The 5770-nt window shown below is 50.9% G+C and overlaps 1 protein-coding gene and 1 non-coding gene across 2 annotated transcripts in view; one reads left to right on the top strand and one right to left on the bottom strand.

Moving 5' to 3' along the window:
• CACNA1C (calcium voltage-gated channel subunit alpha1 C) overlaps positions 1-5770 on the bottom strand; it is an 865289-nt gene that overhangs the window by 311880 nt on the left and 547639 nt on the right. The gene's annotated exons all lie outside the window — the stretch shown is intronic.
• LOC115871591 lies at positions 985-1114 on the top strand. Its single transcript, XR_004047370.1, has one exon. It is a non-coding gene; the product is annotated as a small Cajal body-specific RNA 24 (non-coding RNA).

Here is a 5770-nt window from a genome sequence, read left to right as displayed (position 1 = left end):
CTTTACCAATGCCATAGTTGGTAACGTCCATTCTTCTCGGGTCTTCCTGATCCATTGTCTGGCTTGTGCATGTGGATGAAGCAATTGACAACATCATGGCTGGGGTCAGGGCACCTTTATGCTTAACATGCCATTCCCTTCTAACACGTGGACGAAGCCTTTTGTCGCAGACTTGCCCAGTGCAATGTCATGATGGTCTCTCGACTGCTGCTTCCCCGAGCACTGACTGGGGCTCCACGTCACAGGGAATCCTTGGCACATCCATCTGTCCTCTGCGTATCGGGATGCTGTTTATTGGTCCAGTTGTGAGGAGTTTGTGTCCTTAGGATGGATTTCTCTTTCTGTTTTACACTCTCCCCACCCCCCCTTTGTGGCTTCCTTCGCATGTCTATATTCTTCTCCGTTTGCCTAACTCACTTTTTACAGTTACCAGGGGCAACCAGGGGCCTGATGTTGTACGAACCCTCACATCCTGAGACCCACTCACAGGAATCAGGATGTCTTCCAAACACTCGCGGAGCGAATCCAACACTGATGAGCATATGCTCTCTAGATTGTCTCTGGTTTTCCAGGTATGCACAGCCCACCTTTCCCACGACACTGCGCGGATTGAGAAGACAAAGTCTCGGTGCCCTTTTGATGGTCATCATCTTGATTCTGGCACCGACGGGCTGCGCACCACCGGGCCAGTCACTTTATTTCCCTGGGTCTGTTTCTTCATTTTTAATAAGACTTTTATTCAGTAAAAACCATCAGGAGGCTGCAGAGAGTCCTGGTTCCCACAGAGTTATTTTGGGAGGGATTGCAGGAAGGGAGAAGGCTGAGCAGGGTGGGCTTTCGCTCCCCAGGCCCCTTGAACTAGAGCAAGCACCACTTTCACACATGTGCTAAGTTGCCCAAGGCGCTGAAACGCAGTTGGATGGAGTCTAGGAAGCCAACGTGATGGAATGTGGCAGAGAATACACTAAAAAAAAGCAGCCCTCGTGGACATTTATTCTTGTTCAGTTTCTTCTCAAGGTGAAGATAACTCTTTATAAATGTCCTAGAGAAATATAGCAGCATTCTGTTCACCCTTTGCAAGTAAAAAGGGTGGACTGTTCCACTACTGACACTTCAAAAAAAAGAAAAGAAAAAAAAGCAGCCCCTCTGATTGATCTGTCTGGAATATTCACATCTGCTTTACATGAGATTTTATTTCAGAAGAAGAATCGACTGCCTTTTGGGGGTGGGGTGGGGTGGGTACCACTTCCAACATGGTAGCTGACTTCCAAAGCCTCAAAGTCCTTACAACATGCTGTGGCCAGAGAGGATGCCAATCCCGAGGCTGTGTGTGGTTCTGCTGAAGGTCCCGTTAGGTTCCAGGAGATGGAAGGGAACCAAGAGCTCCTGTTCTTCACGTCCTCTCCTCTGATCCCTCTGAGCCTCACCGTGAATTCAAATCAATTTATAATAATAATAATAATAATAATAATAATAATAATAATAATAAAATACGCTTCATTAAGAAGAGGGTCAGTATGTGTGCTTTAAAGGCATTCAGGAACCTGTGAGCAGCAGGGGAGAGAGAGCTTCCCGGATAAGGACCTTTGTGGAGAAGTTAACATGTCTGACCACATGTGCAAATCCCTGCAGCACACAGACACACCTGGGAGAGGGGGCGAGGCTGTCACCCCTGCTGGACACTGAATGGGTTGTCCCAGATGTTAAACAACTGGGGTGTAGGGATTCTTGCTGAGAGTGCCTGTGTGTACCCACTTAAACTTACACAAGTGTCATCATTGATGCTGCCAGGAATCCAACACCAAGCAGAACTGACACACAGTTCTGTCTCAGCGCAAGGGGCAAAGACAACCCATACAGTCCAAATACTATGAGCAGCGTGCTATGTTTCAGACTATGCGTACTTCAAGCACCGTTCAATTTGACCTCTAAGTACAATACAGCCTGTCCTGGCTAGTCTCTAATCAAGGCAGATGATAAAGCTTGTTTTTCATTCATTGCCCCCCACCCCATCCCCATCAGCCGGTACTCTGCCCATGCCCACACCGTGCAGCACCTTCCCTCTCATCTCGTGACCTCTGTGAACTTGTAAAATAGAGAAAGCTAGCAGGACCTGCAGCAAGGACTCACAGATGCACAGGGGGGCCTGTGCAAGGTCACACACCTAGCCCACGTGATGGGGACTGCAGTCTCCGGATGGGTGTCTGCTGCTCTTTCTGCTACAGCGCAGCTGTCTTTGACCAGGTCTAGCTGGAACCCTGGATTGCTGTCTTTACATGGATCCTTTGGGCAGAAAAAGGCCACCCTTGTGGTATGACCAGCAGGGGGTGGGGAAACCGGGATCTAAAATGAAAAGCCTTCTCCCTACTGGTGCCTGAAATGCAACCACTACAAAGAATTTCTTTGGATCTTAAGGGCTGTCTAGCCTGTAAGAGTCTCCATCTAAGACACCCAAGTTCAAGTGTAAACCTGTATTAACTACCATCATAATAGGGGCACAGACGCCAGAAAATTAAGACCAGTCCTTTGTATGGAGCATTAGACAGGTACCCGGGGGACCCAGAGGGGAAAAGAGCACAGAGGGGTGTGTGTGTGTGTGTGTGTGTGTGTGTGTGTGTGTGTGTGTGCGCTAAAGACAACCCCTTTTCATTCCACGGTTTGGGAGGGCAAGTTCTTCCTGTGGATCTTCTGTAGAAGCTCTAGGACCCGTCTGTCCGCCTGTTGTACTGGGCGCCTTCATGTTGCTATGACCCTGAAGGCCGTGCTACTCAGACATCCAGTCACCCTGGTAGACAGGTTTCAGCAGGGTTTCCAGACAGAGAGACAAGGAAGAGAGTCCTGAACATCTACTCCCTACCATCGGCCAAAGAAGACCGTAAGGATCACAACAGAACGCTGCCTGACAGAGTGCTGGGAGAGGAGCCCCGGGGCTGAAGGCCTTCACTCACACACTGGCTGCGACAATTAACGCAACCATGGTGAAGCGGGGCAGGGCTGGGCGGGTGGAGGTTGGATCTTCTATACACAGCTCACCCTGTGCTGGGACGACTCCACAGCAGCTAGTAATGGGTTGGAAGGTGCCGCGTGGTTCAAACTGTCTGCACGCATACGCAAGACGTCCTTAGAAAGGAGGAAGGGCAGGGCGAACCATCTCATCGCCTAATAGGAGAGCAAAACAAAACAAACCCGATGCCATCAAGCCGTGTTGAACTCATGGTGACCCTGTAGGACAGAGTAGAACTGCCCCTTCGGGTTTCAGAGGCTGTAAATCTCGATGGGAGCAGACAGCCTCATCATTGTCCTGAGGGGCGGTTGGTAGATTCAAACTGCTGACCTTGGTCACAGCCCACTACACCACCAGGGCTCCTGTCTAACAAGAAAGCAGCCTTGGCAGGAACGGTTCACCCGATGGAGTCTGGTGGAGCTGTTGGCAGGCTACTTTAGTTTCATCGGCTCTACGGAAGATCTGGTTAAAAACCCAAACCTCAAACCCTCCTCAAACCGGTCCGTTTCTGTGTGCTTGACCACGATGCTAAGCTGAAAAAACCAGGTCACTCCTTCATCACTTGCACGCTTGTCACCTGCTCTAGAGGCCTGCCCTCAGCTGCCCACATCCCGTACAGAGTGCCAAGTGGCTGCTGCAGTGCCTGTGCTGGTCCCGCTTGCTTCTCCCAGGCCCTGGCCGACCCTGGTCTGGACCCCGAAACGTGACTGTACTGGCCTCCTCACTGTACTTGCACATCGGTGTGCCTCCTTCCTAGGTTGTACTGCTCTGCCTTTTCTCCCTACACAGGATGAGGACTGGCCTACTCGACGTCCGGATTTGGTGTTTGGAATGCGGCTGGTACCAAGGAAAGAATCGACCGTCTGTATCAACCAGGTCCTGTCCAAAGCTGGAGCTTCCTCTGCACCTGGCCTCCCCTTCCCCGAGGCTGTCATTCTTCAGAGGGCTGCCTCCCCTCGTGGTGGACAGCGCTGGTGAGCAGAGATGACCACACTGTGGCTTCTGGACATGACCCTTTTCCTGGGGGTAATGGAGTGCGAGGATGATGGATCTTAGCAGTCAGGGCCAAACGACTCCTGGGGCTAATGGGCATTTGCTTACTGACCTGTACATTCATTTCCCAAATGGAGGGGAATTATAGCGATGGCCTGAAAACTCTCCACCAGCATTTGAGGTGCTGGACCAACACCTGAGCCCGGCAAGAGGAAATCTTTTGTGCTAAGGGCTCAAATAGGAAGTAAATGTTTAGAAGATAATGATGGCAACATAATGTACAAATGTGCTTGATATAATTGATGTATGGATTGTTGTAAGAGCTGTAAGAGCCTCTAATAACATAATCTTTATATATGTGTGAGTGTATAGATAGATAGATAGATACAGACAGATAGATGGATGGATGGATAGATAGATAGATAGATAGATAGATAGATAGATAGATAGATAGAGAGAGAGAGACTCATCATCACTGTCTGGTCCCTGGTTCAGGCCTCCATCCTTGGTAGTTTAGGTCTTAAAGCAGCTTCCTAATTGGTCTCATTGCCACCCAGGCTGTTGTTTTCTGCTTAGAAACCTTCCATCGCTCCTCCGAGTCCCTGGGAGGTGTAAGTGGTTAAGCATTCCCTTAGTAGCTTGATCCCCCTCGACACATTCCTGAGAAGACAGGCCTGGCGATGCGCTTCTGAGAAATCCCAGCCTCCACCCTCCCTGGGCGCGTCCTGCTGCCCTGCACACACAGGTGGAATCGACTTGCTGGCAACGCACGGTGATGGTCAGCCTTTGAAGTGGAACCGAACTTCTTGAGTACACTTTCCAAGGACAATCACGATCTGACTCCCACTCATCCCTTGAAACTCATCCTTGGCCACCCACGCCAGACGCCCTGTGCTCCGGCCCCGCTCCCGCTCCCACATCAGACAGGCGCGTCATGCCTTCTCTTCTCTTCATGCCCCATCTCTCTGTCCACCTGGAAAATGCCTTTGCGGCCTTGAGACAAGCTCAGTGGTCTTGGCCTTGTCTGGCCATCTCCCAAAGGGGTACAATTAGCCCTTTCCTTGTACAGCGCTTAGGACAGTGTGCTTGTGTCTTGCTTTCTACTCTTCTCCCTCCTTCAGGAGCCCTGGTGGCACTGTGAGATAAGCATTGGGCTGCTCACTGCAGGACGGGCGGTTCAAACCCACAGTCACTCCAGGGGAAACAGGAGGAGGCTGTCTGCTCCCATCAAGATTCAGAGTCTACGAAACCTTAGGTAGCACCCCGGTCAGTTGGAGCCCATTCGATGGCAATGGGTTTCATTGAGGACTCCCCTTCGGGGACAGAGCACCTCGAGGGTGGGAGCACGTATCTTCATCGCCTCGGAATGGAAAAGTGATGGAGGAGCCAGGGCTTTGGAGTCAGACCCACCGGGGTTCAACTTCATTTGACTGTGTGGCCTTGGGCACACTACACCACAACCCAAACTTTGTGTCCCCCATCGGTAATGTGGGAATCATTATACCGGCACCTAGAGGCAAGCTTAAAAGGAGCCCTGGTGGTGACGTGGTTAAAGTGAGTGGCTGTTAAGCAGAGTATGAACCACCCACCGCTCCTTGGGAGGAAGATGAGGCCGCCCACACTCATAAGGTTTGCAGCTTCGAGGCAGTTCTAGTCCGTCCTTGTGGGTTGCTGTGCGTGGAAATGGCCTTGCTAGTGATGGATCTTTTCACGGTTTGTGTTTTGACAGGTGACTGTAAGAATTCCACAGGACACAAGAGGCATCCCTCACAA

Source organism: Echinops telfairi, unplaced genomic scaffold (assembly GCF_000313985.2).
Source record: "Echinops telfairi isolate 266 unplaced genomic scaffold, ASM31398v2 ScPeMD7_6273;HRSCAF=7185, whole genome shotgun sequence".
Lineage (NCBI taxonomy): Eukaryota > Metazoa > Chordata > Mammalia > Afrosoricida > Tenrecidae > Echinops > Echinops telfairi.
Note: the sequence above shows the minus strand (reverse complement) of the source record. Positions and strands in the feature narration are given on the sequence as shown.